This window comes from Capsicum annuum, chromosome 8, assembly GCF_002878395.1.
Source record: "Capsicum annuum cultivar UCD-10X-F1 chromosome 8, UCD10Xv1.1, whole genome shotgun sequence".
NCBI classification, from domain to species: domain Eukaryota; kingdom Viridiplantae; phylum Streptophyta; class Magnoliopsida; order Solanales; family Solanaceae; genus Capsicum; species Capsicum annuum.
The window spans coordinates 43659618-43673288 of NC_061118.1; positions in this window are offsets into that span (position 1 = coordinate 43659618).

Genomic DNA, 13671 nt, shown 5'->3' on the forward strand with positions numbered 1-13671 from the left:
GTAAGTCAATTTTGAATTAATTTATGAATAACACAATAACTTCTTCTCTTTCTATGATGGAGATATGTGGCTAAGCTCCCATAACTAGGGTTATGGGAGCCTTGATTTGAATAACTAATTGGGGGTTGTGAATCTAGTAGATTCCCGTGATTAATTTATATTGCATAAACCCTTCTTTACTTTAATGACTTTTTTTGGTTGCAAACATGAAAAGTGAGCCCAAGAACAACACTTGTTCAAATAGAAAAGTGCTTGTTGGGAAAAGAAAGAGTTTATATTAATCTAAAGGCTTTAACCTTTGGATAGAGGGTAGATGCCTTAACTGGATCAACCCTGTGAGATTATAGTTGAATTAATACTATGTTCCTTAAGTTTGAAAGATTAAAGGGATAAGTTACTCATTTAAGTTGAGAAACTAATGGGTAAACCATTGAATTCAATTACTCTTGCAATAAGAATTGTTCATTGGGAGTCCAAAATAGTTCATAACCCTAGTTGCTTAAGCATCTTGGTAACCATAACTCTAGTTTGACTTCTCTTATTGAATTAATATTAGCAATATAACCTATGGTTGGATTACTTTCGGTGACAAACATTTGGATATAATTGATAAATCAAAATCCCCCTCTATTCTGAACCTTCAATCAATAGTCTACTAACAACCACAATACTTAGTGAACACAATATTCCTTATGGGATTTGACACCCAACCCAGTTGGGTTCTATATTTGACAGTGACCGCTTACACTTTCTAACGAAAGTTATAATTTGGGCGTATCAAATTTTAGCACCATTGTCGGGGAATACTGTTGTCAATTAAGTCTGTGTTTGTTAATTAACCTTTGGTCAAGTTTTCTACATTCTACTTTTGTTTGTTGTTTTTATTTTGTGTAGGGTAATTATTGTGTATGCAAAGTACATGAAGATTGGGTGCACCATTATTACCAGTATATCCGGAACCACAGTTAATTGATAGAATGGCTGACCCCAAGACGCTGAAAGACTAGCCGCTCTAGTGAGGGCTCAACTTAATCAGCAGAATAATGGCCAACCAACATCTATCCTAATCTTAACGATGATGATTTGGGGGATGATGATTTGTTAGATCCTATCAACCCAAGGCATACAGAGAGTGTGGCTGCACTAGTAAACCGTAATGTAAATAGGAATCGACCTTTTAGGGCAAGGCAGGAGCGTCAACTGGTGCAGTTTGATCTGAATGACAAAGAAGATAGAATGGATGGAGTAGGTGAAATTAGAGCTATCATTACACCATCTCTATCACCTGGAGCTAGATTTAATATTACCAGTACAATGGTTCAACTCCTTTATCTTAGGGGATTTTTCAGTGGTTTTCCCAGAGATGATCCAAATATGCATTTGGTGAACTTTGTCTCCATATGTAAGTCTTTTGATAATACAGGAGTGGGTCAGAATGCTACCCGCCTGCATTTGTTTCCATTGTCTCTGTCTGGGGAGGCGACACTATGGCTCAATAGACTGACTCTCGACTCTATAACCAACTGGAGGCAGTTGAAAGAGGCTTTCCTAGAAAGGTTCTTTCCACCTTCTAGGAGGGTACAGTTGAGGAATGAAATTAGTAATTTCTGATAGCTTCCCACTGAAGCTCTTCATGAGACCTGGGAGAAGTTTAAATAAAAGATGATGCAATGCCCGAACCATAACATAATGGATAATCATTTGATGGAGACTCTTTATCAGGCTTTGAACTCTATTACGAAGCCAGTCGTGGATATTACTGCAGAAGGGTCGTTTGTTGACCTTACTTTTCCATAGGCTTCAAAGATGCTTGACCGAATGACCAAACAGAGTAGAGCTTGGCATACCAGGGATTCTGTGGTAGCAAGCCCTACTGTGTTTGGTAGTATGACTACAAAGCAATGCAAAAAGGAGGAAGAATGTGACCAGGACATGACACACTTGAAGACACAGATGGATTTGCTGACTAAGCATCTATTATCTAGAAAAATGAAAAAGGTGAAAGTTGTTGCATCCCAGGGAAGAGCTGACTCTGATTCAAAAGAAGAGGCAAACTATCTAAATAACCAGGGGGATTTCGAGGAAATAGCCAAGTAAATTAAGGTCAAAACTATTACAGCAAAACTGGTTATAAGGATAAAGATCAAGGGAGCTGGAAAAACAAGAATGATAGGAGTGGACTATATATACCTCCTAGAAGTAGAGATAATGCTACAATTAGTTTTGGCAAGATTTCAATGGAGGACATGATGGAGAAATTATTAAAGAGAGTTGAGGCTACCAACTCAGGGGTGACTACTATAAAGAGTGATTGTTATTCCACAATTCAGTTGGTAAACTCATACTCTACCTCTATCAAATAGTTAGAGCAGCAAATGAGCAAACTCTTAACAATATTGAATCAGAGGAAGAGCGGAACTTTCCTAAGTTACATAGTTTAGAACCCTCAAAATGATAGCTCTTGTATGACAATTACCATACGGAGTGGTGCGGTATTACCAGGACTGTCTGTGGGAAAAGTTGTGATTGAAGACATGATTGAAGAGGATATTGAGCATGAAGAAAGTTATCCAGTGGAGTCTGAGAAACTGGATAAAGTTATTGATAATACACCATCCAACCATCAGTAGGTGGATGATTTAGAGAAGATCAAGGGAAAAGAGACTGAAGTGGTGGTCACGATGCTCCCAAAACCACCTCTTCCATTTCCACATCAATTGAAAAAGAAGGACGACAACACAAAGTTTGGCAAGTTTATATCCATGCTTAAGCAGTTGATGATTAATTTGCCACTAGTGAAAGCATTAGAGTAGATGCCCAGGTATGCAAAGTTTATGAAAGACCTTGTCACGAAGAAAAAGATAGTTAGCTATGAGCCAATAGACAATCTCCATCATTGTAGTGCTATCTCTACAAGGTTGTTGGTGCAAAAGAAGAAAGACCTGGGAGCACTTACCATCCCATGCAAGGTGTCCAATTTTATATTTTCGACTGATTTTTTCATTCTCGATTGTAAGGTGGATTTCAAGGTGCCCATAATCTTGGGTTGACCTTTCCTTGCAACCGGGAATGTACTATTGATTTGAGGGCAAATGAGCTACTATTTAGGTTGAATGATGAAGTAGTTCGATTCGATGTATGTCAGTCCATAAAATAGTATAAAGACATGAGCATCTTTTCTATAGTAGATGTTTATTATGAGGAGAAACAGGAAGTGCTTATAGAAGAAAAATTTATAGTGGAGACTTTAGCTGCTGTATTGATGAATTTTGATTATGATGGTATTGAAGATTATGAGGAGACGGTGTGTGCCTTAACAAGCATGGGGTCTTATTCATATGTACCCAAGAAGTTGGATTTGGACTTGAAAAATCATCCAAGTCCACTTGCTAAGCCTTCTATCAAAGAACCACCTACCTTGGAGCTGAAGGAGTTGCCTGGTCATTTGAGGTATATGTTCCTAGGTAGTGGCAATACACTACCTGTTATTATTGCTATTAATCTGGGTGAGCAACAGGTACAAGTTCTCATCTCTATTCTTAAGAGATATAAGAGGGCTATTGGTTAGACAATTACAAATATCATCGGTATCCCTCGTGGTATATGTACACATAAGATTCAGCTAGAGGAGGATTATGTTCAAACTATTGAGCATCAGCGTCAACTAAACCCCCTATACAAGAGGTGGTAAAGAAAGAAATCATCAAGTGGCTAGATGCAGGAGTGGTATACCCTATCTCAGATCGTAAGTAGGGAAGTCTTATTTAGTACGTGCCCAAGAAAGAGGGCATGACAGTGGTGGCTAACGAGAAGAATGAGTTGATTCCACTCAGGACTATTACTGGGTGGAGAGTGTGTATGGATTACCAAAAACATAACTCGTGGACATTGAAGGACCACTTCCCAATACCTTTCATGGATCAGATGCTTAATCGGTTGGTGGGAAGAGGTTGGTATTGCTTCTTGGATAGTTATTTTGGTTACAATCAGATTTCTATAGCCCCGAAGGATCAGGAGAAAACAACATTCACCTTCCTATATGGTACTTTTTCATTCAAGTAGATGGCGTTTGAATCGTGTAATGAACCCACTACCTTTCAACAGTGCATGATGTCTATTTTCTCAAATATGGTTGAAGACACCTTAGAGGTGTTTATGGATGATTTTTCTATGGTAGGAGGTTCATTTGAGCTGTGCTTGGTAAATTTGAGTAGGGCCTTTCAGCGCTTGTGCTTAATTAGGAGAAATTTCACTTCATGGTGAAGGAGGGCATTGTTGCCGGACACAAAATTTCAACAAAGGGGATTGATGTTGATCAAGCTAAAGTTAAGGTTATAGAGAAGCTTCCACCTCCTATTTTAGTGAAGGGGGTGCGTAGTTTCCTTAGCCATACTGGCTTCTATCAGATATTTATAAAGGACTTCTCAAAGATCGCAAACCTCTTTTGCAAACTTTTGGGGAAGAATGTCAAATTCTCCTTTGATGATGATTGCTTGAAGGATTTTTTATGCCTTAAAGGGAAGCTGGTTGATGCTCCGATTATTGTTGCACCGGATTGGTCAAAACTATTTGAGATCATGTGTGATGCAAGTGGTATTGCCCTTGGAGCTGTTCTGGGACAAAAGAAGGACAAATTATTTTATCCAATCTATTATGCCAGCAAAGCGGTAAATGGAGCTCAAAGAACTACATTGTCACAGAATAATAACTTCTTGCAGTAGTCTATGATTTTGAGAAATTCTGAGCTTATTTGCTAAGAACCAAGGTGGTGGTCCACACTGATAACACTTAAACTACACTCTTGAATTGGTGTAAGCAATTGTCGTCAATATATTTACCCAACTTTGGAGTTGGGGTCGAATTCATAAGGAACAATGTGAGTGTGAGTGGCGATTAAATCAATTTGAAACTATAGCTAAAAGTTTAATTCAAACGAATAATGCAAAAATATAAAGTGGGGTTTTTTAATGATTAGCAAATAATTATCGGTCTCTTTAATCAGTATTTATAATCAAGATTTTATGAAGTAACCAGAAGTATGTTCACTAGGGCTTATGGTACATGACAGATACTAAAGGTGACTCAAGATTCTCACGGTGATTAGGATAACAAGCTATCTTTATCGATGATATGCTCAAATGTCTATCGACCTATTTAAGCATCTAATTTCCTAATCCTCTCGGACTTAGGAAATCGCTATTCACTGCCCAGATTTTACCTCAGGTTAATCAACCTTGTTACAACGCTGATTATTAAATGAAGTATTTCCGATTCCCTGTTGATAATTCACTTCCTACTTTTTATGATTTCTTTCTCAAGCAAATCAAAGCAGGTGTGTCTACTATTTGCAACCAACATACGTTAATTAAAATCTCAAAATTATCAAGAAATCCTAACACCTATTAAATCTTGAGTGTTTAGCATATCGTCATGACCTAACCCTAAATCCCATAATTCAAGTTAATGGAGTTTAGCTACTCATGATGTAAGAAACAAGTACACGAATTGAATTCATAAGTGAGAAGATTAACTTACAACGATGATGAAAATCAAGAAGTATAACTTGAATTGAACCACGATACAAACTCCCAAAATATTTAAACTAGCGAGAGAGAAATATCGTATGTTTTTCGAATAAAGATGAGTCCCCAAAAATAATTGTTTAGAATACCCTAAAACAAGGCTTTAAATAGTTTCACCTAATTAAGGAAACAAAATCAAAGTTACAGCTTTTCCTCGGAATAGATGACGACATCCGTGACAGCTTATCATAAATATTACAGCTTATCACGGATGTCGTCCGCTCCTTTACACTTCTGGCTTTCGCTGCCTAAGGCTGACGAGGACGATGATGCCTTATCACCAGCCTGAAGACATGTCATGTATGTCGTCACAAAACTATCTTCAACTTCCATCTTCTATTTAAGGCTGATGACGCTCCTGACGCCTTATCACCAGCCTGACGATGCGTCATGGATGTCGTCACAAAACTGTCTTCAACTTCTATCTTCTATTTAAGTATAACAACATTCATGACGGTGTATCACGCTTTTGACGTCATATCACTAGATGTCGTCATAGGCTTCAACTCATGCTTAAGTCTGACGACATCACAGGGCTGAAGACTTATCACAGATGTCGTCAGGCACCTTCTCTTCATAATCCTCCAAATTTCAACTTATTTGCTTCCATTCTTGTTGGTTCTCTATCCCATCAGCTTAAACTATAAAATCAGACATAAACAAATCAAAAACAACAAAAGTTGCTTAAGACTTCACAATTATTCTTGGTTAAAGGTCTTAAATGTGTTAGCAATTGCTTACACATCAACATCCTCAACTTAAAACAAAAGCTTATCCTCAAGCAACTAAAACACAACACTACGATGCTTAACCAAGAGACACATAAGATACCTATGACAGTTGATCATCAATTTTAGCTCAAAACACATTACTTTCTCCATTTTCAATCTCTTTAAACCCATCTGTATATATCTATGAAGATCAACAATGTGATAGAAACGAATCAAGATATGGCATCAACTTAGCAACAATAACTATGCATATGTACAAATTACACTACCCAAAAAAGTTAGTAACTAGCAACGTAACCAATGTGCCCTCACTACAAAGAAGTCCCATGTCACATATATCAGACATTAAATATGTAACCATGGGTACAATCACCAGACACTCACTCTCAGAGAAGTTCAAATCAATATATGCCGAATACCATAGGCTTGCCCTTATTTTTACTACCAAGACTTTCAGAGAGGTAAGCTAGGATCACTATAGGTCTTCTCTTAGGCTTGTAATGTAGTCTAGGGGTTGGTATGATACTCAATGATATTTAAAGTGACTAAGCCTCCTTGACACTACACTAGATTTTTCGGGTTTCAGTCACTAGCCTTTTTCTATTCTTCTCTTTTCTTGATCACACTTATTTAGGATGAGTGCGCTTCTTTTCTACAATCACTTCTTTTTTTTCACAACTTTTCCTTTTCCTGCTCTTTTTCACCGCACCCAACTTTTTATTCTTTTCTTTTACTCTACCTTTCTTCATACTCATTTTACATCATGCACCCGTATGATAGCCATCCTCAACTTAGCCCATTTGCCTAAGTCAAGGTGCACAATTCCAAGGAGGACCAGTGCCAAAACAGGTTCATTATGATATAAACTGGAAAAGTGACAGGTGTCATAAAAAAATAGGCTAATCAGGCTCAAAGAAGGGATCAAGGGATATTCTACATACAGGGAAGGTTATTTAGGCTAAAAGTGAGCTAATATTAAAATGACCTATGATCCTTTCCTAACCCCTATCCTTTAACCAAGGTAAGACTAACCAGGCAAGTTCTGGATTTTAACATACAATGGGAACTAGGTAGTATCTCACATACACATGGCACAAAGGTACATCACAAGCTACTACCCATTCGGTTCATGCACTTGTTAGCAGTGATTATCATGTCCCTAGAACTAATGCCATAACAAGATGCATAATGGACACACATAAATGCATATCACACAGGTATAAAATAGACCATTGGAGAGGTGTTCAAAAATCAACAAAAATATGTTAACTGCCTAAGGTATTTGTATTTCTCCTAGTCAACTACAACACATCACAAAACAAAATACAATACGCCTAAACATGCCGACTCTACTAGAAACAAGACTCCAGGGAAAAGAGGCACGGCAACAAAAACCCCAATAGGACATCAATACCCACAAGTAGCCTCACTCCCAACTTAAAATTATGTAATGTCCCCAATACGTCAAACCAAAACAAGAGGGTTAGAAACATACTTGTGGCACCATGGGTGCGAAGATCTGATATCAATCATATAATACGAATACAAACAACAAAATACCTTGGGTTGCCTCCCAAGAAACACCTAATTTAATGTCACAGCACGACATTATTCAGTAATCCTTTATCCGTTCACTTAGCCGATTTGAATTATCGGCCCATCTTTCGATATTTACATCTTTTAGGTGCGCTGGGAAAATATGAGGGCATGATAAGGAATGTTCTATCATGCCACTTCGAAGACTTGAACTGCTTGCCTAATTTTACATCAAACTTTCATGCGGGCTTATTGGGCAATGGTGAAAATCTTAAAAATCCACTAAATGGACATTGATCTTTAAGCTTCTTGGCCTTCAAGATTGGGGCTGTGGTATACCCTTTTGGAAGGACAAACTTCAAAATGTAAGAATTTTCCTCCTCATTTTCAAAATTCATCATTTGCTTAGGTGATTCGACTTTCATCACATCCACCAAGTATAATGTTGAAAAGTGGTTCGAATGAGGACTAACTCTCAATTTTGAAGTAGTATCCCTATTAGTATCTTTACCCCAAAATGGACTAGAGTCTTTACAAGGATTGTGCTTTATTTCTTCTTTTGACTCTAGTACCATTTCCTCATCTTTGGCATCTTCGTTCATGAATGGTTCAGTTGGTTGGGAAATCACTAAGGGTTGCTCATCATCAAGCTTAACATTAATATAGGTTTCTTTCTCTTCATCTTCATATTCTTCCATTATGTTAAATAATTCCACAAACAAGATATCATCTAAACATAATGTAGGAAAGTGCTTTGAATGCTTGACCTCTATATCCATCTCCTCTATCATTCTTCTTTCCTTGTTATTTTTCCTTATGTCTAGATGTATATCATGTATGATATCATTCGTTGTGTCCACACAATCCAACATTAGTTGAAGCATTACTTCAATGCCAATCTTTCCGGTGCTTCGTTCTTCCTGTTCTTGACCATAAGACCTATCAAAATTATAATGAGAACTAGAATTTGGATTAGCATACCGGGGGGAGGGGGCATTTGGGCAATCACTCCAATGTCCATCTTAACCACCACATAACGAAAAATTATACTCCCGGTAGGATGGAGATGGTGCACACATCTCTCTCTGAGGAGCATATCTACAATCTAGCCAAAAGTGAGGTCCATCATAATATGGACATGGATCGTCAAGATAAGATTTCGAACCACCAAGATCATGTTTATTCCACAATGCCATAGTAATAAGTAAACTAAAATAAAAATCTACCTAACACAAGAAATAAAAAAAGAATTAAAAACAAATATTTACAAGCTTGAGTTCAAGCAAGTAGGCTAAAATTCCAAACCAAGTCAATACGCCAAATTGTTCCCCGACAACGGCGTCATTTTTGATAACGCTCAAACTATACTCTTGAATGGGTGTAAGTGATCGTCGTCAATATATTTACCCAACTTTGGAGTCGGGGTCGAATACACAAGGAACAATATGAGTGGCGATTAAATCAATTTGAAACTATAGCTACAAGTTTAATTCAAACGAATAATGAAAAAAGATAAAGTGGGTTTTTTTAATAATTAGCAAATAATTGTTGATCGCTTTAATCAGTGTTTGTAGTCAAGATTTTATGAAGTAACCAGAATTATGTTCACTAGGGGTTACGGTACATGACAGATGCTAAAGGTGACTCAAGATTCTCACGGTGGTTAGGATAACAAGATATCTTTATCGATGATATGCTCAAATATCTCTCGACCTATTTAAGCATCTAATTTCTTAATCCTCTCAAAATTAGGAAATCGCTATTCACTGCCCAGATTTTATCTCAGATTAATCAACCTTGTTACATCACTGATTATTAAACGAAGTATTTTCGAGTCCCGATTGATAATTCACTTCCTACTGTTTATGATTTATTTCTCAAGTAAATCAAAGCAGATGTTTTTACTATTTGCAACCAACAGACGTTAATTAAAATTTTAGAATTATCAAGAAATCCTAACGCCTATTAAATCTTAAGTGTTTAGCACATCGTCATGACCTAACCCTAGATCCCATAATTCAGGTTAATGGAGTTTAGCTACTCATGATGCAAGGAACAAGTACACATATTGAATCCATAAGTGAGAAGTTAACTTACAACGATGATGAAAATCAAGAAGTATAACTTGAATTGAACCACGACACAAAACTCCCAAAATATTTTAACTAGTGAGAGAGAAATATCGTATGTTTTTCGAATAAAGATGAGTCCCAAAAAATAATTGTTTAGAATACCCTAAAACAAGGCTTTAAATAGTTTAACCTAATTAAGCAAATAAAATCAAAGTTACAGATTTTCCTCGGAATAGATAGCGACGTCCGTGATGGCTTATCATGAGTATGATGGCTTATCATGGATGTCGTCAGCTCTTCTGCACTTTTATCTTTCGCTGACTAAGGCTAACAACGACGATGATAACTTATCACCAGCTTGAAGATGTGTCATGGATGTCGTCACAAAGCTATATTCAACTTCAATCTTCTATTCAAGGCTAACGATGCTCCTAACGCCTTATCACCAGCCTGACGACGTGTCATGGATTTTGTCATAAAACTTTCTTTAACTTCTATCTATTGTTTAAGGATGATGACATTCATGACGGCGTATCACACTTTTGACATCATATCACTAGATGTCATCACAGGCTTCAACTCATGCTTAAGTCTGACGACAACTGTGATATCCTATCATAGGCTGACGACTTATCACAAATGTCGTCAGCCACACTTCTCTTCTGATTCCTCCAGATTTCTATTTCTTTGCTTCCATTCTTGTTAGTTCTCTATGCCATCATCTTAAACTATAAAATCAAACATAAACAAATCAAAAACGATAAAATTTGCTTAAGACTTCACAATTATTCTTGGTTAAAGGTCTTAAAAGTGTTAGCAATTACTCACACATCACAAACTGATCACACAACCTTGAGATATTTGATTGCAAAAAAGGATGCAAAACCAAAGTTGATTAGATGGGTGCTGCTTCTTCAAGAATTTGACTTCGAAGTCAAGGATAGAAAGTTTTGCGAAAACCAAGTGGCAGATCATCTGTCTAGGCTCGAAGGTGAGCAAGCAGCTAGAGATGAATTTAAGATCAATGATGCATTTCTGGATAAGGAAATATTGGCTGTTGTTATGGAGAAAATACCTTGGTATGCTAATTTTGCTAATTATATAGTGAGCGAGGTGATTTTGGAGAATTTTTCTTTCCATCAAAGAACAAAGTTTCTCCATGATGTGACACATTATTTCTGGGATGAGCCATATCTATTTCGGCAGTGTGCATATGGACTTTTTAGGAGGTGCATCCCAGAAGTAGATATGTTGAGTATACTGGAAGCGAGTCATGCTCCCCAGCTGGAGGTCACCTTGCAGGTGATCGCACTGCAAGAAAAGTGCTTCAAAGCGGCTATTATTGGCCCTCCTTGTTCAAAAATGCCTACAACTTGGTGAAGAGATGTGACTAATGTTAAATACAAGGGTCTATCTCAAAGCACTATGATATGCCAATCTTTAAACTATTGGAGGTAGAAATATTTGACTACTGGGGCATCGATTTTATGGGGCCCTTTGTGAGGTTATTCGGGATGAAGTACATATTAGTTGTCGTTGACTACGTGTCAAAATAGGTTGAGGCAGTGGATCTAGCGTATAATAAAGGAAAGTGAGTTGTTGCATTCTTGAGGAGAAATATCTTATCTCGCTTTAGGGTACCACATTCCATTATAAGCGATGGAGGATCACACTTTTGCAACAAGATATTTAGAGCTGCCTTGGAAAAATATGGAGTTAAGCAGCATAAGGTGGCTACCCCATACCACCCACAGACCAGTGGGCAGGTGGAAATCTCTAATTAAGAAATCAAGGCTATCATTGCCAAGACTGTAAATGCTAGTAGGAAAGATTGGTCTAGGAAGCTGGACGATGCTTTTTGGGCATATCAAATGGCTTTTAAGACACCTATTGGCACATCGCCATACCAATTGGCTTATGACAAGGCGTGTTATTTGCCAATTGAACTAGAGTATAAAGAATTGTGGGCACTGAAGCAGCTTAACTTGAATTAGAATGAGGCAACAAATATGATACTGGGGCAGCTGAATGAGATGGATGAGTTGCATTTTGGAGCTTTATGAACGGGCTGATCTGTACAAGGAAAGAATGACGAAGTACCAAGACCACAATATTGAAAAGTAGGAGTTCCATAAAGGTGACTTGGTGCATCTGTTCAACTCCATACTCAAACTATTTATAGGTAACCTCAAATCCAAATGGTCCGACCTATTTTAAGTGAGTCAAGTCTACTCATCTGGAGTAGTGGAACTTGAAAATGCAGATAAAAATATCTTCAAGGTAAATGGACAGCGTGTGAAATTGTATATTGGTTCGATAGCCTCGATAAAGGGTATTGATACTATCTATCTCGATGAAGTCTGAGTAATCGAGATAAATAAGTCGTGCTACGATGATAAATCAAGCGCTGGTGGGAGGCAACCCACAGAGTGTTATTGTAAAGCATTAGTTAAATTATTTTGTTGTTCTAGTGTATTTTTGATGTGTTTGTGAAGTGTGCAAGATTTAAAATCTAGCAAAAAGGAGTAATACAATTGGAAAAAGGGTTGAAAATCTGAGCTACTAGAACAAAAATGACGGCCGAATTGGTCGACCACCAGTCACCTGACGAACCACCATTTCAATCATCGCAAAGAAGTTGAAAAATTCATTCACTGGAGAAAGTTGATGGCCAAAGTTATGGACCGTCACTAAATTGGTGGACCACCACACTTACTGTCAAAATCAAGATGAGTTACCTTGGTTCTGGTAAGGTGCGACGACCAAAGTGGTGGACCATCACAAATTTGGTAGACCGCCACTTGGACCATCGAAATTAAGCTGAAGTGACCATGTTCTGGTAAGGAGTGATGGCCCAAATGGTGGTCCGTCGCATTTCCAATGGACCATTGTAGAAGCCTTTGCTGTTACCCTAGCACTGGGTCGGGTCAGGATAAAATTGAGATTTATTTAATTGACCCGTATTTGGCTAATTTATTTTAAAGAGGTAAAAGAACGGTTACATACATTGTACCCTTTTCAACTTCTTCAACTGACCAAATTCCATTGGATTCAAAGAATATTAGGGCATTAGATCTTCGTAGGACTCTTTATCTACTTCTTTTTGCTCTATTTAAGCAAACCTTTTTCTTTTCTTAATCTTCATCTCAAAAATTCTTGAAAGCAATTATAGAATTTTAAGTTAAGTTTGTTTTCAGTATTTGCAAGCAAGTAAAAGAGAAGTTATTCAAAACCAAGGTATGAGCACCTCCATGTCTTCTCTTTTTGAATTGCAAAACATGAAATGAATGAGTGGTTTGTTGATTAAAATTCCATCTTGGTGTTATTATTTTGATTTGAGTTACTGTAAGTTTGAAAACTTGAATACGCGCTGTTGAGTAAAGTCTGAGTAACTCATGCATTTAAAAGCAAGAAATTGTGTGCATAATTGTGAAATTGGTATCAATTGTTGCTAAACAAATGATGTTGCTCAATAAATGCTCAAATAAATGTTGAATTTAAAGCTGCATCTAAAGAAGGGGGTACGATGGTTGAAATTATGGACGGTCACTCTTCTGACGGACCACCAAATTGACCATCGCAAGGACCCAAAAGTGACACCCACTGGATAAGATGCGACAACCCAAATGGTGGACCGTCACTCTTGCGATGGATCACCAAATAGACCATCATAACTCTTTGAAATCTCAGACCTTCTAGATAGGACCTGATGGCTCACCTGGTGGACCACCAATTACCTGACGGACCACC